Genomic DNA, 27,006 nt, shown 5'->3' with positions numbered 1-27,006 from the left:
CCCGGCTATTTTTTGGTTGCAGCCGTCATTGTTGTTTGGCGGGTCCGGGCTGGGGATTCAAACCCACCACCTTAGGTGTACATGGCTGGCGCCTTAGCCGGTTGAGCTATAGACGCCGAGCCGGCATTCACTTTTCCATTCCTGTGATACATTACTTTGAGTTACAGGTTCCAGGTCCATCAAAATTGCTGTGACAGGCCTTAAGTAATCCTTTTATATGGCTGAGTAGTACTCCAAGGTATATATATACTGAATTTCATTAATCTACTCCTGACTCTAAAGATAATTATTGTACAGATTTATTTTTAAATATTGTGATACTTTCGACTTTTGTAGATATCTATTTTTGAGCTAACAGATTTCTTTTCTTATTTAAGATCATCTTTTGTCTTTTTGTGTGTAGTTTTGAACAGTGGCTAAAACATTTCAAAAATATTCACCATAGCTATTGAATTAACCAATTAAGGAAGAAAAAGTATTCTCAAATAAGATAGAACAGAACTTTCTTAACTTGTAAGTAGATATCTACACAAAATAATAAACTCAAACAATAACTGTGTGCCCAGAATAAACCAAGTTTGGTCTCAATTACATTTTTATTTTTCATTGCTAGATGCCATTTGTTAATAATTTGTTAGAAATTCTTTTTATCACTCTTTATGTGAGTGAAACTGGTCTGTATTTTCCCTTTCTCCTACTTCTTTTGGTTTTTATGACAATATTTTCTGGTGTTTTTCAAATTTAGAGAACATTGTATTAAAATTTTCTCTTTTCTAGATGTCTTTACGAATCTTTGTAAAGCTGTGTGTATCTGGGGCTGTGGTTCTCAACCTTCCTAATGCGGCAACCACTTAATATAGTTCCTCATGTTGTGGTAACCCCCAACCATAAAATTATTTTTGTTGCTACGTTATAACTTTAATTTTGCTACTGTTATGAATAGTAATGTAAATATCTGATACGCAGGAGACTCCCAAAGGGGTCACAACCCACAGGTTGAGGACTGCTGGCCTGGAGTTTTCTGTGTATAGACATTATCATTGTTGGCTCAAGAGTTCAGATTTTCTGTTTTGTCAGGTATATATGTTTACAGTTAAATGTATTTCTAGGAGCATATCTGCTTTGCTTTCAATTTACTAGCATTTATTTTTTACATAATCTTTTATTAAAAACATCTTATTCTCCCCTGTAACTGTCATCTCTCTTACATGAGTTTTAATATTGTTTATTTGGCTTCTGTCTTTCTCTATTTTTCTTCTTGATTTTTATCATAATATTGGTCAAAGAAATAATCTTCAATTTTGTGGATTCTGTTATTTTGGTATTTTATGATTTTTGATTTATTTTCTTTTGTATGTGTTCTCTTTTAATGATATAAACAAATACATTATTTCAGAGGAACACTTAGTTTACTGATTTTCTGCCTTTTTGCTTTTCAAATATAATCATTTAAGACTCTAAATCAACCATAAATTAACCTCTACGTGCTTTAGAACTACATTATCAAAGTTTTGAAAATGTATTTTGGTTGCTATTGAGTCATGATTATTCTCTAATTATTCCTTCTTTATCCATGGACTATCTCAAAGACAGTTTTAAAAAATCACAAATTTATTTATTTTACATTATTTCTGTTACTGAAGTATTAACTAATTGGTGTAGACGTCAGGGAATATGGCTATACTAATAGATTATTTTTAAAATGTTGTGGAGACTTGCTTTAATGCCTCATATATGACCACTTTAACAAATTTTCGTGGCTTAGTAAAAACAATGTATGTTCTACAACTGCTGTGTAGCAGCCTGTATAGATTATGGCTCGGAGGGGTGAGAGTTATAAGAAATACCTGTATAGCCCAATAACGGAACACCTTGGTGGAAAGGGCATGGAGGGAGATTTAGCTCGCCTAACAAGCATGAGAGCTCGCGAGATGAGAGCAGTGGTGATTTGGCAGTCTTTGCACCTGTGGTGTTGAGCAGCACAAGATCAGCCTTCTATTAGGCTGGAGGAGAAGGCAGTCGAGGAGCGTGCACTGTCTATCAAAGACTCGCTTACTCTGACTCTGTCTCCTCTCCTGTCTGCAGAATGCCAGCACAGCGTCTCTCTGCTGAAGATTACCAAGCTCTGCTAAAGACTAAGATCTAGCTATGCTAAGAAGACTGCTTTACTTACTCTAAGACACACAATCTCTCTCTCTCCAGCTAAACTAGATAGCCCTCAGGCACCTAAGAGAAACTGTTCCTGAGCAAGGGAGCTTAGTGGTCCGTGCCTGGAAGCTACCTAAGCCAGGCCTGAGACCTGGCCAGTCCAGGGCCCTGACACTGCTGGGTGTAGCCTTTTATATGTGACTCAAATATATTTTTCAAATATTCTATATCCTACTGATATGGTCTACTGATCTAATTATTCACAATAATGTGTTAAAATCTTCTACAATTATGGTAGTTTATTAATTTTTTCCATAAGTCTGTGGTTAATTTTTATTTTAAACTATGCAGTGCAGTACATGCATATTTAGAATTGCTTTCTTTATAGGAAAGTGAATCTTTGAAAATCATGGTACCAGTGGCCCTACTTACGGCTAATAAATTTTTGCCTTACTGTTTTATGACCTAATGAGGCACTAGACTTTATCTCCTAACTGCTATAAATTTTTAAAATCTTAAAATTTTAAATCTAGACCATAGGCAATTTATAGATGTTCCAGAACAAATGTGTATTATAAAGTCTTCTTATATCAACAAACTCATGGTTTCTTACTTTATCTGATCTCTAAATGATTTCATTTCTTTCTCCAGGTTATCATCACATTTTACTTAAAAGTTTTGTTTTGTTTTACTTTTATTATTAGCATTTTGAGTGGGTAGTTTTCTGAAATTCCAGTCAATGAAAATCCTTGACATAGAAAATCCAGTGTTATTTCTTACCGTTGGCACCACACAACTGCTCCCTAGTTAGAAAAAGACTATTTGTGGCTATCAAAATACAATCCTCATTTCTGTTAATTCGTCTGTATGCAATTAGACTAACCATCACACGGATTTGAAAAACTCTCCTTTGCTATTCTCCTCTTGAGCCAGTGATCTTTCTCATTCCTGTGTCTTTGTGTGTGTGTGTCCTACACAGTTCCAGTTTGATTTTTGATGAACTGAGATGAAGCCTTAAAATTTAAAGCTTGTTTTGCCTAAAAGTACTTAATGATATGATACAAAGACAAATTTCTTGCTATATCAAGTTTCCATAAAGTACTTTTTGTTCGATAGCTAAATTATCCTAGAGTTCTTTTCAAAAAATATGAAAAGTCTGTTATTCATTTTCAGGCCTATTATTTCTAATGTATTATTGTTATGTCTGAATCAACAGGAATCAACATGAAGCCTATAACTTTTGTGGGATGGCACAATTAAATTCATATTTTAATAGAAATTCAAAATTTTCTTGGTTCAGGATAAGTAAATATGAGTCTTTAAAATATATTTAAGATCGTAAATATAGTAAACAAGAAAATACTCCTCTGTGCTGAAAGACAAAATAACATATGCACACACAAATAAAAGGAGGCAGTGGGGAGAAATTTGCATCCATATTGAATCAAGAGATTTACGTTGCCTCTGCACAAAAACAAGAGGCACTAAACTAAATAAAGGGGATGTTAATCTACAAATTAAATGTAACCTATCAGCTAATTTTTAAGATATGGATGCTTCGGGCATGATTAGATTAAACAAACATTCATGAATCAGAACAGGAAGGGAGCATATTAAAATGAAATAAGCTAGCCCAACGGGAAGATGGCAAAAGCAGCAAAATATGACAAAAACAAATACCTAGACATTAGATAATCTAGCCACCAAAAGGAAATTTTTACATTGTTCTACAATGCCCCCAAATTCTGACTAATACATACGCTTTTCTTTCACTTTGATAACTATGCATTCGCTATGTTTTCTTTAGTCTATTTTTTAAATTTTATCCTTTTTGTTGAGAACCTCCTTTAGTATTTTCATTACAGCCATCTCAAAAATACTATGCTCTCGTAGAAGAATCTAGTGCATTTGGAATCTTGTTTATTTATTTATTTATTCTTTTCTTTAAGACAGAGACTCACTCTGTGCCCTGGGTAGTGCCGGGACGTCCTACTTCACAGAGACCTCAAACTTTGGAGCTCAAGCAATCTCCTTGCCTCGCCCTCTGAATATTTGGGACTACAGAAGCCCGCCACACCTGGCTATATATTTTGAATCTTAAAAAAGAAATTTGAGTTAAGCTGTAGCCATAAATGGAAATTAGAAACTCAATTTTTTTTCTTTTACATATACATGTATTTATTAGGGTTCCACTTTTTGCCTTCACAAAATTTAAAAAGGCTTAAAATGTAATAACAATAACAATGTTTAAGATAAGGACAAGAAACAAAAACCTCGTAAAGAATGAACAAAGATAAATACATTCAGAAAAAAATATGGAATGTTTCACGAATTTCCATGTCATCCCTGTTAAGGGGCCATGTTAAGGTCTGTAGCATTCCAATTTTAGTATATGTGCTGCCGAAGTGAGCACAGAAACTCAATTTTTTAAAAATTTCTGTAGAACTTAAGTCCTATCTGACACATTATTAAGGAAAAAATATATACAATAAAAACATGCCAATACAATTTGAAAATATCATTTGAGCCCACCTTTCAGCCATTTCAATTAGAGCATCAACTAAATCACTCAAGGACCTATGTAACTAGGTGACTTTGACTCCCACTGTTACTCTCCCCCAGGTCCCCAGAATGCTGCTACTTTACAGTTAGATGTATTCTAAAACCTTCTGAAGATTTAGGTATAAATGCAATGTTGGGTATTTGTTCAGCTCCTCCCTTCAGTTATGTTCCCTCATCTATTCTCTACAGCAGTTGTCTCCAGTGTGTTTGGCACCAGGGACCAGTTTCAAAAAAGAGAGTCTTTCCACAGACTGGGTGAGGAGAAGATGGGTGTGATGGTTTTGATATATGTCTGCAAACAATTGATTTTTATGGCCTCTGTGCAGTCCAGCCTTCCGGGTAATAATCCACATTTATGCTGCTCCTCAGTGCTAGCATCACCCCCTCGGCTCCTTTCATCGTCCATCATTGGATTCTCCTAAGGAGCAGGAACCTAGATCCCTCGTGTGTGCAGTTTACAGTTAACAGTAGGGTTTGACTCCTATGAAAATCTAATGCCACCACTGGCTGATCTGACAGGTGGCTGAGCTCAGGCAGCGATGTGAGTAACCAGGTAGCTGTAAATACAGAAACTTCACTGCCTACCCACTGCTCACCTCCTGCTATGAGTGCCCATTTCCAACAGGCCACAGACCACTGCTCAGCGGCCTGGGGTTTGGCGACTGCAGCTCTATGGGACCAGAGTTCATTTATGTTTTTTGTGAACTAGCTCTATTATTAAACCTTTCAAAATTTCAGAAAAGTAGAAATCATTCACAGTTTATAGTTGAAGAGAAGACAGCTAGGAATAGTTTTCCTGGATTTGAATCCCAACATGGCTTCCTCCCACTTTGTTTTGGGAAAATTATTATACGTTTTCACAAATAAGGAAGCTGAGGCACAAAGTGATGAGTATTTACCTTATAAAATTGCTATAAGAATCAATGTAGTTATAAGGCACATAAAGCGATATTTGGTGCACAGTAAGTGCCATATGTGTATTAGCTATTAGTAGCCCATTCTAGAGTGAGTTCACAGACTTAATTGTCCAACCTCTTATGACAACAGCACTTGTGGCCATTCCAGAAGGATGGACTAGTGCAGGTGTCAATGTATAGATTCCTGACGGAAGTACTTCAAAATTGACTGAAAAGCTATTGGACAGTGAGGTATGTAACATTTTTCCTAGGATGAGTTTACAACTATGTTGTCCAATCTTGACTTCATATAAACAGATCAATGAACTGTAATTACCCTGGTCCATTTCAGATCTTCTCTGTCATGTGGCCAAAGATCCTTGACTTGGAAATACAATGTTCACTGGGAACTCTTTGAGGAAATCTCTTCTACTGTGATCGTAGGGTCTAACCACTGATGTTAAGTTTGAATTTTAATTTGTTTTTGTTGGTTCTCAAATGCTGATTTTATTTTGTCTGCTAGGAAATTGTATCTATTTTAGGGGTCCTTTTGTTATTCCATCAGACTTGAAGATTTTAGTGCTTGATGAAAATCTGCTTTATTACTAAATTATTCATTATCTACTTCTTTCTCCATCATTTTTATTAGTCTACTAAGAAGCTTATAGGACAGAGGCCAGACCGCAACACTGATCAGTTGTGTCCTAGAGTCATCTCTGCGGCAGGTGAATTTCAAACGTAGCTCCCATTTGGACAAATGTTCCTGAGGTTACTAAAGAGCCTTATGTGGATGTTCCCCATTTTTACCTTGTTTAGTCTGAGTGTCAGGTTCTACATCAAATCTTCCATGAAAAAGTTTCTGCTCACCAAAGATAGATTTGGGGCGCCAAGATCTTACAAACCCATTAACTTGGAAACCTGAGAAACAATGTGCAAAACTTTCACTTTCTACTACCCATTGCTTGATTCTCACAGCTTTGCCTCATTCTGAGTCTAAATTTATGCCGTTTTAATGCTGGACCCTGGTCTCATAGATGTATTTATGTATATAAATCTGATTAACATGACTATTATAAAGGGTTAATTTAAATGGGACTTAATGCAACTGAAAAGCTTCTATACAGCTAAGGAGACAACAACCAAAGCAAATGGACAACCTGCACAATGGGAAAGAATATGTGCATATTTTGAATCAGACAAAAGCTTGATAACTAGGATCTATAGAGAACTCAAATTGAAAAAATGTTCATTGTCCCTAATTATTTGAGAAATGCAAATCAAAACCACCCTGAGATACCATCTAACCCCAGAATGGCTCATATCACAAAATCTCAAAACTGCAGATGTTGACATGGATGTGAAGAAAAAGGAACACTTTTACACTGCTCGGGGGACTATAAACTAATACAACCTTTTTTGAGGGAAGTATGGAGAACCCTCAAAGAACTTAAGCTAGACCTCCCATTTGATCCTACAATTCCATTACTGGGTATCTACCCAGAAGGAAAAAAAATCATTTTATCATAAGGACACTTGTACTAGACTGTTTATTGCAGCTCTATTTATAATTGCCAAAATGTGGAAACAGCCTAAATGCCCACCAACCCAGGAATGGATTAACAATCTGTGTTATATGTACACCATGGAATACTATTCAGCCTTAAAAAAGAATGAGACTTTACATCCTTTGTATTAACCTGGATGGAAGTGGAACACATTATTCTCGTAAAGCATCATAAGAATAGAGGAGCATGAATCCTATGTACTCAATTTTGATATGAGGACAATTATTGAGCTAGTACATGCTGGGGTGTGGGGCAAGAGGAGAGCAGAGAGAAAGAGAAGGAGGGAGGTGGTGGGGGAAAGGAAAGGCACAGGGAGGGAAGGAGGGAGGGGGTGGGTCTTGGTGTGTGACACACCTTGACGGAGCAAGACAGACTTGTCAGAGGGAATTTACCTAAGAAATACAATCAGTGTAAACTGGTTTCTTATACCCTCAATGAATCCCCAACAATAAAAACAAACAAAACAAAGAGGTAATTCAATTAAGAATAATTTAAAAATAAGGGATATTTTAAATATTCACACAAGAAAAATTATTAATTTGAGAGGAGTGTCAGACCAGAAAGGTTCTAAAATTCCTCTTGAATCCTAATGGCCTTTCTCCTACTCTTCATCTCCCTTTATTCTCTGCTCCTCTTTACCCTCTGCCTTCATCCTCTTTTCTTACCTGGAGCCCCCTGCTTCGTGGTCAGCCTGAAATTCACAAATCTCAATTGCCTCTTAAAGTTAAATACAGTTTAGAAATGGACAAGCTTCTTACAGCTTATTTATAGCCCTCATCTCAATCTGAACTATAAATCTTGTCTGGACAAGGTACATAGAACTTTATAGAAGAATTTAAAATAGTTCTAATAACATGTAGGCTAAGGTTCCCAGATCTATATAAATGCTTCCTATGTTAGTAAGAAAACTAGATGTTAAAAAAATATTGATAAGAGTACAGATTTGGGATAATCCTGAATTTGGTGAAAGTGAAGGAAGACTTAAGGATTCTAAATTTACAGAAACACAGCAGTGTTTAGCAAAGCTGTACATAGTGAAGAAAATATTTTGGAGGCTATCCCTAAGTTTTTATTTTTAATTTTCCTATGAAAATAATTTGGATTATTATCCAACTTTATAAAAAGAAAGGATGAGTCCCTTGGAAACTTTACGATTAAGGTCTTAAACCCTTTCAGAAAATACTCAGGAATAGTTCTTTATAAAGGGGGAAGCTGAACTGTCTCCTCCCTTTTTGCAAAAACTTTTGCCAAAGTGAAGAAAAACTGGAGTATAAAATGGCCTCATTGACAGATGGAACTACAATTTTGTACTAAATATTTTGAAAAAGCCTTGGAATAAAAGCAGCATGAGACTCAGAATAAATGAACATCCTTACAGGTAAAAGAACTGAATATGTCCACCCAATTTATCAAGCACCAGAGTAAGAACCTTCCTAAATAAAGACATTGGCAGAAAACTGTAAGCCAAAAACACAATCTAAAAACATTCAGAAAAAACAGCAGAAAAACTGATTTTCTGCACTAAAAGATAAATCCTTTCAAAGGTTGCCATCAGAGGTAGTCAATACTGATCTATGGGGTAAATAAGTGAGTGATTTCCCATTTTATTCTTATGGTTAATAAGACAAATTTCTCTAAATATTAAAAAATAGCATCAGTGCTTCCTTTAAAAATCCAGACATAAATATGTCAATCTACGGCTTTTCTAATATTTAACATTACTTCCTCCTTTGTGACAGCACAGTCATTAATTTAACAGGCTGGGATGTTCCATGTAAATATATTTAATGGTCTTCTGATGGCCTTTCTCTCAACACCACCGAAGATTAATCCATTCAGAATCATATCATACCTAATTTGGATACTGGTTCATTGGTATCCCTGGGCTCAAATCAAGCCCAAATTGGAGATCTCCAGCAGGTGTCAACTCTTTGTAGGCAGAAAGAAATATCTACTGACATTAGCAGATTTATTGGAGTAGAACCCATCATATCTTTAATTGATCTACTTGAACCCATCATGTATCTAATCAACCCATAAAACCAAAAGGAAAAGGACAAAAGCCAGCAGTTAAATGTCTAGTAGAGAAAAAATAAATTATATCATGCACCAGTCCTGGCAATACTCTGATTCTCCCAGTCAAGAGATTCAGCGTGTCAGGGTACACATTTGTTTAGGACCTTAAGGCCCTAAATAAAATATTTATCCCTACTCCCTGTGGTGCCAAACCTCTATCTTATTTTAATTTCTGTGCTAAGATGGCATAGTTTTGGCATTCTATATTCATATTCTGCTTTTATAATTGTGTCTTTCAGATCAAGATAGTAAATACTCATTAGCATTTTCCTATGAAAATCAACAATGCCTGGACAATCTTACTCTAGAAGTGTACTGAAGTGCTCTCTTACTCTTTTCAAGTCCTTTGGCAGAACCTAAAGGACCTTGAATCTCTTTGTAATTCTCTTATCCAATATGCACACAAGTTTTTTCTATGTTCTAACAACGAAATGAGGTTTGAGCTTTGAGACTAACTCCAACTGCTACTTATCGCTTAGAAAGTGTATAAAGTTTCCGAAGAGAAATTATAATTTCATAAAAAGAAATGTATTATTTAGGACATGATTTATGATACACCACTCTGGAGATATTACAAGCCATTCAAAACATCTGTAGCACTGTTTAGAAAATGTATTTTTAAAAGTTTCTTTTTTAATTATAAGTCAAATGTTACTGAATGCAATGGGTTTCCAACATTTCTGAAATTACTGTACCTCTAGGATTTAGCATAGCTCTTAGTAACTCAATTTCTTATTTGGATTTCTAAGCATAATTACATGAAGAAGTGTGTGTGTGTGTGTGTGTGTGTGTGTGTAAGGGAGAGAGAGAGAAAGAAATATTTAAAATTAACTATTCTGCATTCCAAATTATCTAAAACTTTTTGGACCAATTGGTACATAATCTGAACAAACAATTGGTGTCAAACCTTATCAAAGTCTTTAAAGACAAATTGTTCATTCCAACCTTTCTATAGACTTGGTAGCAAATATCTACTTACCCAGTCTAAGAGCAACGATATTAAAAGCCTTATAATCATTTAGGTTCTATTGCTCAATTTTTTTTAATGAAAATGTGCATTTCTTAGCATGCAATATTACTTCCTATAAAACTGTATTAATATCCCCCTTTCTGAATGGCTAACAAACATATGAAAACATGTGTACCGTCCCTAATCATCAGAGAAATGCAAATCAAAACCACCCTAAGATATCATATAACTCCATTGAGTTTAGCTCACATCACAAAGTCCCAAAGCTGCAGATGCCTGCGTGGATGTGGAGAAAAGAGAACACTTTTACATTGTTGGTGGGACTGCAAACTAATACAGTCTATTTGGAAAGAAATATGGAGAATCCTCAAAGACTCAAAGTAGACATCCCATTTGACTCCATGATCCCATTACTAGGCATCTACCCAGATGAAAAAAAAAAAAAATCCTTTTATCATAAGGACTTTTGCACTGGATTGTTTATGGAAGCTCAATTTATAATTGCCAAGTTGTGGAAATTACCTAAATGCCCACCAAGCCAGGAATGGTTGAATAGCTGTGGTATAAATGTACCACGGAATATGGTGACCAAAGTCACCAAAAAAGATGATGACTTTGTATCTTTTGTATAAACATGGGTGGAGTTGAAACACATTCTTCTTGGTAAAGTATCACAAGAATGGAGGGAGCAAGAATCCAATGTACTCGATACTAATGTGAAGCCAGGAGAGATGATCTGATATATACTTATAAGAGAAAAATTCAATTCATTTCAAGGTGGGAGTGGGGGAACGATGGAGTTGGGAAAGCAGAAGAAAGGGGATTGGTGTGCTCCCACTTAATGGGCACAATATAGGGCACACTTTTGGGGGTGGGATTCAACTACAAGAGGGACGCTACCTAACAAATTCAAATATTGTGACTTGATTGTTTTTACCCTAACATTTACCTGAAATTATCAGGCTACTCTATTCACTTTAAAAAGAAAGAATTCCATAATTATGTTTCCTGTCCCAAAATTGACTTTGCCTTGAATATGTTAGCATCTCTCCCTTAAAAATCAAGATTCAATTTCCTTTGTTGTATTTTAAGATTGATGTAGAAAACTGAAAAGCTGATTAACATAACAGGTACCAATTCCCTCCTAGAATGTCACTTAATTCCAGGTGAAGGCATCCCTTTGGCAGAATTTATCACACCTTCCTGAGTTCATCTACTTGCAAGGGCTCAGATACTGCACAGGTATTCCACTGGGGCGGTCCTGATTTTGGAATGATATGAGAAAAAACAGGGCTTTTCACATTGCCAGAAATTACAAAAAGAAACCAACAGTGTAATGAACTTGTTAAGGAGGTAGGTTTCATAAAGGTAAAATTTAACACAAAAGGTGATGCAATAGAGGCTTAAAGACATGTCTTAGCTAATATTTATGTAATTGGCCAAAAACCTACCTTTTATGTCTAAAATTTACTGTGCAGTTTTGGGGGTCATTCAGAGGTAATTAGGTAAAGGGCACAGCATATAATTGGAAGACTAACCACTCTAAGATCTGTTGAAACAAGTATAACATTCGCTTGGTGGGTTTCCGTTTCCTTTCTCAGCTTGATTTCTGCAAAGATGTAATTGCAGAAGATGGCTCCTACAAATAATCCTTGGGTGATTTTTTTGTTTATTTTTTTTTTTCTAGTAGTAATAGGAAGCTTCTTCTCTCAATGTGCTATGATAAAAGGATGCAGAAAAACTGGCCTGTTTTTCTATTTGCCATATAAAAAGCAATTCTCTAGTTGCCAATTACAGGTCTTTGGGAAGAGCCCAGTGATAGATTTGAAGAATAAAAGCCTGTTGGCTGTGGACAACAAATTGTACAGAAATTTGATATCTTTGTAAACTGATGATATTTCAGGATAGACCCTAACGATACTCAGGGCTAATTTTGCATTATTCCCTTACACCCTCAGAGAGAAAACTGCAGATCATTTATTTCAAGAAAAAGAAAAAACAGACCACATTTTGAGATATAAAAACTTAAATACTCTTATCTAATTCAGAGCAATTACTCTTCTGTTTTAAAACATTCTACATTCAGATATTGTCAGGGATATTGAACAATTTATTTAATACCATGGAATTCATCATCATAGAATTTCATAAGGCTGGGGATGTGATGCTTCAAAACAGAGCAGTCCCAGAAATAATATAGTTTATCCAACCTCTTAATTTGACTTACTTTGAAAATGGTTGTTTGCTCCCTTGGCCTGAGCTGTTAAGGTGATTTAAATCAATTCCATCAGCAGCATCATGTTGCCACACTATCCAACACTGCATGTGTCTCCCGAATTATGTTATAATGTCTATTGGAAAAAGAACTCCTCTGATGTGACTCAGTTTGTTACCACTGCATTTGAGCTGCGTATTGGGTACACTGAGCTTTTGGAATTTAAACTGACTCAAGATAGGAACCAAATGTGGAAATGACCTTCCCTGGACTTTGGCTGTTGACTTTCTGCAAATAGTTCTAATGTCTGTTTCATAAAAGATTTTTTTGCACATAATGACCTTAGGATTAGTCTACATCAGAAAACACTTAAATTATCATAATAATTTCCTCTCCAAATCCACAAGTATGATTAATGTTGTTTATTTCTTGGCTTAGGTGGGGATTTCCTGAGAGCCCTTTGGATGATACTTTGCAAATACATAGACATAAAACTAATTATTTAAAATCATTGCATAATACTGCATTAAATCATTTTCCTAAGATGGATGTTTAGATCGTTCCTTATCATTCACTAAAAGAATGGTATAAAAAATGTATTTTTATGTATAACACTCTGTAGCTATATACAAGCATTTCTTTTTTCTTTTTTTTTGGCTGGGGCCAGGTTTGAACCTACCACCTCTGGTATATGGGGCCAGCGCCCTACTCCTTTGAACCACAGGCGCCACCCTATACAAGCATTTCTTTAATAAAGATGCCTACAATTGGACTTTTTATATCAAAGAATATATGAATATAAAATTTGGTTTAAGAGTTTCAATTTACCCCATTTAAAAAGATGCACACATTTACTCTTTGACCAATCATGTCAGAAGGCATTACCTGCATTTTGAAAATAATTGATCTAAGTTTTCACCTTTTATGCTATAAAACACCACAACTTATTGCTTAAAATAATATGCTTTGCAAAATTAATTATAATTATACATGTTAGGATACTAATAAAAATCATGCCATTCTTTTTTATCTCCCAAATAAGGAAGAGATGTTGAATTGTTCCGCACTGATTCATATTAGTTTCCATGAAAGCTACTGAATGGAACCTGTGTGTTCTTACAGGTTAGTATCTATATTGTAAAATCTCTAGATCCATTACCTTCTGTACAATGATTTTGAATAAACATCTGTATAAATTATTCCCTATACTGGTTTAGAAACCCTAATAATGAGAACATAGTAAATGAACTTAAAGAAATGGGCAAGAATAATAAGATATAAGAAAAATATCATGAAATTAAATAGGCAAGCCAAATTTTATTAAAAAAACAAAATCTTAGGTAAAATTTCAACATGTCTGTTGATGCAGCTGCTCACCACGTGACATGTAGAAACAGTCCAGAGAACAATCCCTGAGGACACTCAGAACAAATCGAGGCCCCTGGAAGATTTTTTTTTTTTTTTTAATACTATCTGTTGCAATTTTAATGCCAAACTTTGGGGGAGAGGGGAAGGAACATAAAAAGGGATTTTCCAACATGGCCCCTGTGCCAGGATGACATGCAAATTTGTGAAGCGTTCCATATTTAAAAAAAAAAGAAAAAGGGATTTTTCCAAGTGCTTCCAACTTGAAAAATATTTATGCATAAAATGTTAATTGTAGGAATGCAATCCAATAATTTGGAGCAAGGATTAAAATCAAGTAAACCATCAGACAAGCCAAGACATGCTATATACCAGGGGTCCTCAAACTTTTTAAACAGGGGGCCAGTTCACTGTCCCTCAGACTGTTGGAGGGCTGGACTGCGGGCCCCCAGGCGAGTCGGCTGCTAAGCAGGACAGGCAGTGGTGGCAAAAACACCAGCAGGCCAGATAAATGTCCTAGGCAGACTGCATGTGGCCCCTGGGCCATAGTTTGAGGATGCCTGATATATACTAATAATTACCACTAAAACTAAAACATCTGGGGGAAAAGACTATGTTATGATATCTAAGCAGATTTATGGCTTAGCAAAAGAAAGAAACTTGTCAGACTGAGTCAGATTCATGGGAATCTAACAGAATTATTTTATTTGTTTCCCCGATACATGCACCAGTCAGCAGGATGATAAACGTTGGTAAAAGGAATTGGTGCAAAGAGAAAGGTCACTTCAAAGCTGATGATTTTTATCTCCTAGGCTTCATTGTGGCTAGTGAAAGCACTCCTATTTTAAATTGAAAACAGTCACTGTTTATCTTATACAGTCCATTAAACACCAAGGTAGGTAATACATTGTACGTTGTTGTCAGTTTTTGTCAGTATGTGGTCCGTGACTCATTTTCCCCACCAAAACCCCCTGAACTTTTGATTCCAAAAAAATCTGTCTGATGGTAATTTCTTATTGTATTATGTAAAGACTGTATCATTTCATACAGTCTTGAAAGGATGGTCAGGATTCAATGATACGAGTTAGAACAGAATCAAGGAATGTTGGATGTCAAAAAATTAGAAAGGAAAGTAATAGATCCTGCATGATGAAAGTAAGACTCACCTTTACAAAAGGTTTCTCATGGCGTACAAGGTCGTGTGACACAGAACAGCACATCTCACCTCTTACATATTAATAACCAGAGAAATTTATTTTAAAAAAATGGGTATGAGGTTATTGGTTTCACAATTCATTTCCATATGAAATACATAGAAATACATACATATTGTATGTACATATATAGTTATGTAGTACATGCTCTCTCTCTCGTACATATGTGAAAACCTCCCTCTTTAGAGGGATATGGTTGGTTCCTATGAAGAGAGAGAGTGCTCTATATAACACTGAATGATTGACAGTGAACCACTTCAGGTCTAAAATAATACAAGGAAAGGCCTTTTTACAGTTCCGATATTTCAATATTATACATGCCTATCTCTGTGGATCTGTCTGTATGAACTGCGTCTATGACTTTCAGAAACGATTGTTGGACTTAGGCTTTCAGGAAACAATACAGAAAATTATTATTTTTTCACTTACCCCTGGGTCAGAGAGGAAAGATTAAGTAAGTGTCAGCAGATGCTTGAGCTGGAAGGTGTTTTTCAAAACTGATAACAATATAAGGGGAGAAAAGGGTCTCCTAAGTAGTTTTTAAAAAAAAACTTGCATTTTGGTGACTATTCCAATCCTGCGTTTATTATCCATGTATTTTAAAAATGAATACATATAAGTCTATATTACTGCCCAAGTTTTGAAGTAAGCCCTGTTGCTAATAATGTCACCCTGGATCTGCTGTTTACCATAAGCCACAGACCAGCAATCCTGACCTGGGCTCCTGTTTTTCCAGCACTTTCCTCTGGTGGGTTTGTACTTGGCTTTTGAACACAGCCACGGATTCACTTGTGTAATTGTCTTGTCATCTGAATTTGCCAGGTGTCACTGATTACAGGACCTCCTGCAAATCCTCTCAAAGTACAACTTTACTTTTCGGCTAAAGAAAACACAAAGACCAGGATGGATATGCCAGGCTTTCTGGAAGACTTCACATTATCTGTTCAGTTGGAGAACAAATGTGTTAATTGAAAAGTACAAATGTTTTAGACAAAGATTCTCTATAAAGAATTGTGGAATACGTCATTCCATCAGTGAACTATAGCTCTATTAACCTGCCTTTAAAAGACAGGAGCATCAGCTTGCCCTGCCTAAAGGAGTCTATGAATTTGCACCTCCTTGAGGTTTGATAATGTGGCCGATATTGGACCCATCTCCTGTTCTGGTTGTGTGTATCGCAGTAATGAAAAAGGTAACCCAGCCCCATCATAGCAAAGTAATTTAAATTAAATGTGCAACAGATTTTTTTCTTCCGATCAGTGTTGAGGGAAAGCAAATAGTAATCTGGTAACTTCACATGAATAAAATAAATAGAAGGAAAGGAAAGCAAAGCAAAGGAAATGAACAGCCGCAAGAGAAGGTAATTGGCTTATTGTCAAGAACACAAAGAAAGTAGTAGAGAGGCAAGAAGGCTGTTACTTCATTTCAAATTAATTAATGTGAAATTGCTCATAATAAAATCGTAACTCACTGTAGTTTTCATAGATTCCTATTTGTCCCACATGCTACTGAATCTACAAAAATTATCCCCAACTCCTAAGCCTTATTAAATGTTTCTATTCATTCAAGTGCATATATATGTGTATATATGTATATATATGTATGTGTGTGTGTGTATATAAAGTCATATCATTTGGAATGAATAGATAGGCCAACATAACCTGAAAAATGAATAGTCAGTGTTTCCTAGGATAAGATTTCAAATATTGTCTTAATTGCATCATCAGTAAAACAGCAATATAATACTCTGTGTTGCCGTGAAGGAGATTTGGTTAACACATGTATGGGAAGTTCTTGGCATAGAAATGAGCATGAAGAAAACACTCTATAAATTATTAATTATTTTCATATTATTGTGTCACTTCCTAATATATGCTATATGTTAAAAATGTGAAAATGGTACATACATGGGAGAATAATTATGAAAATTTGAGAGAAAGACTATATTACTTTCTCTTCAGAACTGTCAAGAGAAAGGATGCCTTTAACAGAAAACTTGAGACATCTATTCCTATAACATAAATGGAGACACTGGGCTAGTAAATCTGATGAACTCAAAACATTTTCAGCAGCAAACTCATTTCCTTTACTCCGATTCTAACAATACATCTTGAATTGAAATTCCTATTTCTATGTTCCTACAGGGAGAAAACACATTACCTAACAGTCATACCTTTTGGCCTTTTTCCTTTGTCAGTTACATTTTTTATTATAAATCATCAAAGTTGAATTTTTTCACATGGCTGTATCGCATGGGTTTAGGAATTGTGATGCCTTTTCCTTAATCCAGTCATGTCTAGGTACACAGACAAGTATTGGATTTATAGATCTGTAAACTAGCCTCTGGCCTTTAATTTTCCCAGTTACAGGCTTCTCCCCACTAAGGCCTGGTCTGAAGAGCCAGCAAGTCTCTTCAGAGAGCAGCCATGGCCAGTCTGTGTCTATAGGTTAAAAAAATGTTCAGACACTGGGTATCAACACGGAAGTATGGGATTTTTCTTTTTGTATTTCAAATTAATATGAGGGAACACATTTTTAGGTTACATTGTTCTCACTTCCAAGGTAAAGTCCAAGCTGTAGGAGAGCCTCCCACATGGGGGGTGGGGATGTGCTCAATACCCCTCTCACTGGCATTGTCCACATTAGGTGAGATCCCACCGAATGCCCTTCTGCCTCCCCCCAATCGCCTTCCCCCTTTCCTTCCCCTTGCTAGAGTATATTTGTGTTTTATCTTTTGTATGAGTGTTTAAGTGTTTATATAGTTGTCTCATATTAGTATTGGGTATATTGGATACTTTTTTTTCCCTCATTCTTGAGATACTTTACTAGGAAGAATGAGTTCCAACTCCATCCAGGTAAACATAAAAGATGTAAAGTCTCCATCTTTTTTATGACCGAATAGTATTCCCTTGTATACATATACCACAGTATGTTCATCCATTATAGGATATTAACGATTATGATGATGGTAAAGATGATGACAATGGTAGAGAAAGTTATCAGGAAGGGGCATGATATTACTTTCTGGAATAATGAAAATTCCTTGTTTGAGGGTAGTATTTATGCAGATGTAATAACTATAATACTAGAAACTAAAAACTCAATTTATCACATTTTACTTTACATAAGTTGTACTTCAAATTGTTGCTTCTGTAGAAATATCTATAAGATTGTGCACAAATAAAATGAATTGTGATGATTTAGATAAAGGCTATATATTTTGTGTTTTTTAATATTTAAAGAATTTTATTTGGAGGGTGGCACCTGTGGCTCAAGGAGGGTGCCAGGCCCCATATACTGGAGGTAGTGGGTTCAAACCTGGCCCCAGGCAAAAACTCCAAAAAAAAAGAATTTTATTTGGGGGCAGGACCTGTGGCTCAAGGAGTAGGGTGCTGGCCCTATGTAACAAAGGTGGCAGGTCTGAACCCGGCATCAGCCAAAACTACAAAAGAAGAAGAAGAAGAATTTTATTTTTAGAGCAGCTTTAAGTTAAATGAAAAATTAATATGATGGTATAAAGATTTTCCATATACTCCCTGCCCACACTGAGGCATAGCTTCTCTCATTGCAAACATCCCCCAGCAGAATTGTGCATTTGTTATGATTGATGAACCTACACTGGAATATTTTTACCACCCAGAGAGTGATAGGAGAGTTTATATTAGAGTTCACTCTTAGCATTGTACTATCAACGGCTTCAGACAAATGCATATACCCATTAGTATAGTATACAGAGTTATTTTCCCTGCCCTAAAATATTTCTGCTTTCTGCCAATTCATCCTCCTCCCCCACAACTCCTGCCAGCTACTGATTTTTTACTTTCTCTATAGTTTTTCTTCTCCCAGAATGTCATATTGTTGGAAGGAAACAGTATGTAGTCTTGCCGTTCTGGCTTCTTTTAGTCAGTAATATTCATTTACAGTTCATTCATGTCTTTTTCAAGAGTTGATAGCTCACTTATATTTTTAGCCCTGGAAAATACTCCATTGTTGGGATGTCTCACAATGTTTATTTATCCATTCACCTATTAAGTGCTTCCAAGTTTTGGCAATTATGAATACAAGTATCACATATAGCCATGTGCAGACATAACTTTTCAATTTCTTTGGGTTAAACACCAAGGGAATGTTATTAGTGGATTGCATGGCCAGAGAATGTCTAATTTGGTAAGAAACTGTTGAATTGAATTCCAAAATGGCTGTTCCATTTTTCATTCCAAATAGCAATGAATGAGAGTCTCCGTCACTCTACAGCTTCCCCAGCATGTGGGGTAATCAGGGTTAAGAATTTTGCCCATTCTAATAGGTGTGTAAGGAAACCTCAGTGTTTTAATTTGCCCATCCCTGAAGACATAAGACATGCAACTTCATTTCACATGCTTAGGCACATCTATCTCTTTTATTTGGTTAAGTCCTTGTTAAGGTTTTTAGCTCTTTTTTAATTGAGTTTTTTTTAATTTTTTTTATTCTTAGAGTACTTTGTAAATTTTGGGTAACAGTCCTCTATCAGATATGCCCTTTGTGAGTTTTTTTCTCCTAATCGGTAGTTTGTCTTATCGTTGTCTTCGGGTTATTTTGTTTTTGTTTCCTTTGCAGAACATTAGTCTTAAATTTTAATGAGGTTCAGCTTACCAATTTTCACAATGGGTCCTTCCCTTAATATATCTAAAAAATTCATTGTCATATCCAAGGTGATGTAGGTATAATTGTTTTTAATGCAAAGAATACTTTTAAGAAAAATACATAATTATATAATTGTAAAATTTCCCATTTTCTATCATTGCTTTGAATTCTTCCAGGATATTATGAATAATATTTTTATCATGTTATTAAATCAAATAGTGATTTATATTTTCAAATGGCAGGGCTAAACAATTCCTACAATGAAGTTGCATAACCTTTTGTATCTAATTTATAGTTCAAGGTCTCCATGCTCTGTAATCAAGCATTCTAATACTAAAATTGCTCTTTCACTATTCTTCAGAATTTTCTAATTATCCTAAAGAGATTTTTATACTTAACCTATAAATATATTTCTAGAGGTAGCAATAAAAAAAATCAAAGTGGGTCAAGATATCCAAGTAATTTTATTAAGATGTCAAGAGGCAGGCAGCAGGTGAAGAAGTTATAGCACTATTCCTGCTGTGCTGTTTCCTTCCACAGAAAGAGAAGTCATCATCTTGTAAGACTTCCAGCATCTCCTGAAACTACCTTGATTGATTCTATGTTGTAGTATAAAAGTTATCTGTGCCACATACACTATCTCAACACATAAGTGCGCTAATGAAAAATAGATCCTTAGAAAGCTAAATTATATTTAATTAGGATATAACTATCCCCTGCACTTTGGGTTTATAAGATTTCCTGCTACATTTAAAAATGTTTTCAAACCTTGTCTTTTTTTTTTTTTTTTACTTATTTGGCTTCAGCCATTTTGATGTCTCTTAAAAATAAAAAACAATAAACATTTTCCAATCTTAGTTTGGTCTTTGAATTCCCTGTGCCTGAAATGCTCACTTCAGATGCTTGTGTGGTTCACGGCCTCATTTACTCCCTTTCTCTCCTCATGTTCTGTATCACTTTCTCCATGAAATCTACTTTGCCACTCTGTCAGAAATAGCTCACTACCCAAACTCTAGGATCTTATATTCCTTTTGATAATCACACATATCATTATCTGACATATTACATATTCATTTGTTTATTCAACAAATGGACTTTGTAGATCTAAGATAATTAGTAAAATTTAGCATTCAGGTAAGAGTTATATTTATTTATCTGTATTATAATAGAATTTATATATAAGAAATTGCATTGATATGAAATATTGTTGTTCAACAGTTTTGACAAATAATGTACATATCAAACCCACTTTACTGAGAAGATAATGAACACATCTATTATCTCAGAAGTTTCTCTCTTATTCTCCCCACTTCATATCTCCTCCATCCACAAAGGAATAACACTAGTCTCATTTACTTCACCGTGGTTTCTTTGTCTGTTGTGGAAATTCATATAAATGGAAGGATACAATGTGCTTAGTGCATGTAATATTTATGCTACACATATATTGTCTACTGATGATATTCTCTATTTCAACTAAAGGCACATAGAAAAGCAAATATATTTTTAAAGTTACCATTATTATACTAAAATATAAACTCAATCATCAACAAAAATTACAATCTTAGTGAACTACAATGAACCAATTTTTAAAATGCTTATTGCAATGTTATAGTCTGGATTATATAATTTATTTTTATATGGAACTCAGATATATTTGAAATCTGAACACAAAGAATAATCTATAAAACAGACTGCTCATAGGCAATTTTAAATTGTTTTTATAATGGGACAACATAATGCTTACAGAAAATATAAAATTTTATCACACTATGTTGAAATAAAAAAGGAAAAAGGAAAAGAAAAAGTTAGGAAGTTGGCTAATTTGATATAAAGGTTGAAATTTTCCCAAAATTAAAATGTATATACAAAAACACCAGAAAATATAATGAAATTATGTTGTGAAAAAAACAATAAAGCAATAGTCATACACAACAGAACTTTCATTTAAGTTTTAATTTGGTGTTTTATTTGATCTTACTTGATTGTCATGGAAATTTTCATTCATCAGTTTTCATAGAAAAATTTTCTGGCACAAAAGAAAGAGAAGTCATTTTATCAAAAAGATATTTGCACTTTAATGTTTAATTTCACACAATTCACAATTGCCAAGATGTGGAATCAATCCAAGTGCCCACCAATTCATGAGTGGATTAATAAATGGGGTATACTTGTGTCATGAAATACTACTCAGCCATAAGAAAGATGCAAATACCCTTTGCAACAATTTGGATGGATTTGGAGACCACTATCCTAAGTAAAGTATCTAAACAAGAATGAAATAATAAACACCACACATACTTGCTACTAAATTGGAACTAACCAATGAGCACACAAAGATCTATTACCATATATGCACAAAAAGATCTATTAGTAAGACTCAGTGAAAATCAACCACGTAGAAGGGGAGAGAAAACAAGTGTTAAAACCTGCCTAATGGGTAAAATGAACACTGCCTGGGTGATGGGCACACTGATAGCCATGACTCAAACATTGCAAAAACAATCCACATAGGGAGGTGCCTGTGGCTCATAGGGAGCCGGCTCCATGTGCCGGAGGTGGTGGGTTCAAATCCAGCCTGGGCCAAAACTGAAAAAAAAAAAAATCCACATATCCAAAACCATTTACACTTTTTTAACATTCTGAAATTTTTTAAAGGTCTTTAGAATCAACATGTCTTGAATATTTTTAAAATAACATAGGTATTTATTATTTCTGAGATATGACTACCAATACTACATAAGAATTATTATTGGCTTAGTTAATTTATTTTAAATTGTTCTATTCCAGTAAGCCAATGTTGAAATTGGAAGTAATGTGAAATAATTTTGCCAAAATAAATTCCTAATAGAATTAAAAAAAAAAAAAAAAAGAAAACATAGTAAGTATTCCACTCTGGGCTTGGGTTTGGGGGATTTTCCAAACAAGTTAAAGGTCAAAAACTTGGACAATAGTTTTCCATGCACTAGGAACCACAAATATGTTGGCAAGACTGAAAGAAGAAAGCTTAAAAAAAGGAGAAGTTTGGGCTATGAAATAATCTGTCATATAAATCAAGATTCAGAGTTTCTCATCCAAGGCATTGAGGTACATAAAGATCTTGCTATTAGAATTTTTTTTTTTTTTGTAGTTGGAGACATCGATATATATCAGGAATCATAGATTACATTGGGTTATAACAAATCAGGATTTGAGGGAAAAATCTAGAGCTTAAAAATATCCACCAGGGTTCTAGATGAAAGCTCATTCAGGGCAATTTTTTACAAGCAGTAGACTCTCTTTGACAATCCAACTAGGTGCTTTTGCATCTCACCTATCCAGAGTGGGTAATTATGTGGTAAGTAGGAATAGATAGAATGGATCCATCACAGGAGCTTGAGATACAAGGAAAAACGTGTGCTGCTATATGCATGTTCTTCCTTTGTTTTATTAAAAATGATTTTTCAGAACATTCAAAAAGTTGGAAAAAAACTTGAAAAGTTGGGTATTTAAACATGAATCATTATTTTTAAGTATAAATATTTCATCTATGCAAAAGCCAGGATACATTATAATTTTACTTTCCTGCTCTTCATGGAATGAAGCTCATTAGTATTTTCAAACCCTACCCTTTTGTTTACCTCATTTCAAATTGAGATAGTTGCTATGTTTGACAAATTCTCTAACCCAAGATCTCAAATAACTTTAAATTTAAACTTACTGATACTATCTTTATTTAAGATTTTTATAATCTATTTCATATGGAATTTCTGCATCATGTTTAATGTTTTTAAATAGTGAATTGGAATATATCTCATCTTGATTATTAAGTTTTATTGACACCCCTTAAACGTTGCATTCAAAGAAAATGCCTCACTGGCATTATTCTAATTCTAGCCCGGATGAAGAGTTCTTAGGTTTTATCTTGGATTGTAGCTATTCAAGGGTGAGTGTTTTCTGTTAAATACTTCACTGTCTAGTCAACCTAATCATTCTAATGATTCTAATTATTAGAATCATTGCCGGAATTTATATATTACCTTTATGATAACCACATTAAGGCACAATTATAACACCTGGAAAGGCCACATACTAATCCATGAAAACTCACATAACTCATCACTATGATTTAGTAAACTACCTTGAGCTTTTAAAATGCTGGATTGGAAAAAGTAGGGCTGTATAAAACAAGCATTGCAGAGGATGAGAGATAAAATACAATTCATGAATAGCCAGATGCAAGGAGAGTGAAGTAAGCTTGGTGCAAAATGAAAAGGTACAGTTTTAATAAATACTCCTTTATCCTTCCCCATTTTGCCATTTTTTCTGGGCTCAGAAGAAACTATTATTTTATCCTAGGTGGAGAGTCACAGGCTCTGGAAATGTATTCCAATTCTAGATATCAAGAGTTTAAAAAATTTCCAGAGGGATCTGTAGGCAGGAAAATGGATGGTGTGTGAGTTGAAGAATAATGGTTAATGACAAACTAAGGATTTGGAATGAAACACGCCTAATCTCAAACAGTTCCTGAAACATTACTTGGAGATCTGGACAAATTAATGTCCATTGTCAAAGCCTTTGTTCATCAATAATTGGACACAATACTACTACTCAGGGTTACTAGGATACTTAAATGACAAAATTCCATATCTGTCATACAGGAAGATGTAATACATTTATTGATAATTATTTACTGAGCACCTGCTATGTGGTAGGATAAAGCAGTTCAAAAACCATGACAACCCTTGCTCTTCTTGGCTCTTACATTCAAGCAGGTGTTAGCTGTAATTAGTAATACCGTTAATTACATCAAACACTAGGAGAATCACAGAGAGCTAACACTCCTTCATAGTTTACCTTCTAGAAACAAAAGAGCAACAGTAATGCTAATTTCTACAAAGTACCTGAAAAGATTCAATATGCTACTGTGAAAACTTTCCAGATAAACTAATCTGAAAGGAAGCGGGTTTGAAAGTGTGGTTATTCCCAGTGCAAATATTTTTAATACAATATTCTTTCATTTATATAAAATCCTAGTGAGTGCAAATTAATCTCCAATAACAGAAAACAGGTCTGTGACTGCACTGAGAGAAAAGGAAAGGACAAGAGAAAGGACTTATAAAGGGATATGAGAAAACATCCCGGGATTATACTTAACTCATGGTCTTGATTGTGGTAATGGTTTTGATATAGGATTCCACCACTCAAGGCTAGACAGGAAGTCCCCCATTCTCTAGGCCCAGGTGAGCTCAGAGGTCAGGCCCCCATTTCCAGGCATAGGCAGATTGCCTTCTTCTGGACACACCCTCTGGGCTCTGATAAGATCATGAACAAAGCAGTCTGTGATGGTGTTTTTTTGAGTGACTCCACCTTGGATGAGTCCAGGTACCCTAATCCCTTCTCAGGGACAAAGACTGTAAAGGACATGATAACTACATTCATTCATTTGTTAATGCACCCACTTCTACCTACCACCTGCCGGCCAGGTGTAATCCTCTAGACCTTATTCCCCTAGACAAAGAGCCCACATGGAGACTCCACGGAGAGTTCTTCAGTTCTTTTCCCCTTCTAGAAGCTCTGGTACTTTTTACTTTTTCTGTATTCCTTTCTAGAGTCTAATAAAAGTCCTATCTTACCACTGATCTGTGGTCTGTGGGTGCATTCTTTGAATTCCTGAGACCAAGGACCTACTGAAGAGTGAAATTCTGGTATCAGTTTCATTAACATAGGACTTGTTTACTGGTACTACTTTAGACACGGAGTTCATTGTATGTCAATTATACTTCAAAGAGCTATGAAAACAAAACAAAAGAGGAAGGAAACCATATAATAAGTACCCACAGCTATATTAAAGACAAATCTATTTCTTATGAAGACTCCCATACTCCCGGAACCAAAAGTGTTCATAACTGAATAAAGCTCTCACAAAGCTCTGTGTGCTCCACCGAGAATACTTTGCCCTCCCCCAATAATTGCAGCTTTAGTGTAACAATCTTTCTTAGACACCATCATGCTTTATCCATCAAGTTCGGCATCTTTGGTTTCTTCATTTGCCAAGGAAGATCAAGATTACTGAGTCATTTCCTGACTTTCATCTCTTTGTATTTCCTATTCTAACTTTATTTTCACACTTCCCCAACAGCACACACCCTCCCACAGTACTCTCTGGAACTTTTTATTTGTTATCAGCAAACTCCATTGTCCACTCAGCCTCTTATCTGAACATAACCTTTATCTTCTTATGTCAAAAACTGGATGACCTTTGAAAACATCTCTTTCCTATAGCTCTCTTAAGTGGTAGATATTTTTTTTTTTAAAAAAATCAGATATATATTGTTGCAGGAAGACGAGGCCCAATGGAGAGAAAGAGCACCCAAACAGTATAGTTATAAGAGGAAGGGCTTTATTCATCGGCGGGGAGCTTACGGCATAGAAGATTTCCAAATGGCCACGCTCCCCGACTGGCTTGGTCTTTCCTTTTTTATTGACAGTTAAAAAGTTACACCCCACAGGTACTCTTCCCATTGGCTAGTTTGAATCAAGCGGGAGATGTTACTCCATCCCCTACAGAACTACAGGATTTCACAGAACTTGGAAATTTGCAAGTTTCAGGAGGTTAAGCCTATAAATTCCCAAGAGCTGGGTCACCATGGAGAGGGCCCTGCAGGTGCATCGTTGTGGTCTCCCTGAGAAGACCTGTTCTCCTGGACCTCGCCCCTCTCCAGTATTCTCTCTCAATATGAAGATACAGATGATTAGGTTACATCCTTTGCATTTCTAAGGTAAAGTCCAAGTTGGAGTTGAGCCCTTCACCCAAGAGGTAGGCCATATATGCTCACATTGTGCCCATTAGGTGAGAGCTGATCAAATTCCCCTACATCCTCCTCTCTCTTACCCACTCCACCTACATGAATATAATTGAGTTTTTTTCCTCATGTGGGCATGCAGTTCCCCTACTGCTTTCGTATTAATATGGAGTACATTGGATACTTGCTTTTCTATTTTTCTGATACTTTGCTAAAGAGAATGTTCTTCAACTCCATCTAAGTTAATAACAAAGATGTAAAGTCTCCATCTTTTTAATGGCTGAATAGTACTACACAGTATATCACAGTTTATTAATCCATTCATGGTTTGATAGGCACTGGGTTGATTCCATGTCTTGCTGATTATGATTTGAGCTGCTGTAAATACCTTAGTGCAAAATGTCCTTATGGCAAAATGATTTTTACTTCTGGGTAGCATCCCAGTACAGGGTCTGAAGGATCAAATAGAAGGCTTACTTTGAACTCTATGAGGATTCTCTATATTTCTTTCTCTAGACATTGTATTAGTTTGTGATCCCACCACAGTATAAAAGTGTTTCCTTCTCTCCACATCTGTGCCAGCATCT

General features: G+C 35.3%; 1 protein-coding gene and 1 non-coding gene across 17 annotated transcripts in view; both read right to left on the bottom strand.

Moving 5' to 3' along the window:
• The window catches only part of PCDH15 (protocadherin related 15), a 691,874-nt gene that overhangs the window by 602,948 nt on the left and 61,920 nt on the right, over positions 1-27,006 (bottom strand). The window lies entirely within an intron of this gene.
• LOC111723189 lies at positions 4,458-4,561 on the bottom strand. Its single transcript, XR_002771785.1, has one exon. It is a non-coding gene; the product is annotated as a U6 spliceosomal RNA (small nuclear RNA).

This window comes from Otolemur garnettii, unplaced genomic scaffold (assembly GCF_000181295.1).
Source record: "Otolemur garnettii isolate 467f Iridium unplaced genomic scaffold, OtoGar3 scaffold00008, whole genome shotgun sequence".
Classification (NCBI taxonomy): Eukaryota; Metazoa; Chordata; class Mammalia; order Primates; family Galagidae; genus Otolemur; species Otolemur garnettii.
This window is presented reverse-complemented; position numbering and strand designations above follow the sequence as displayed.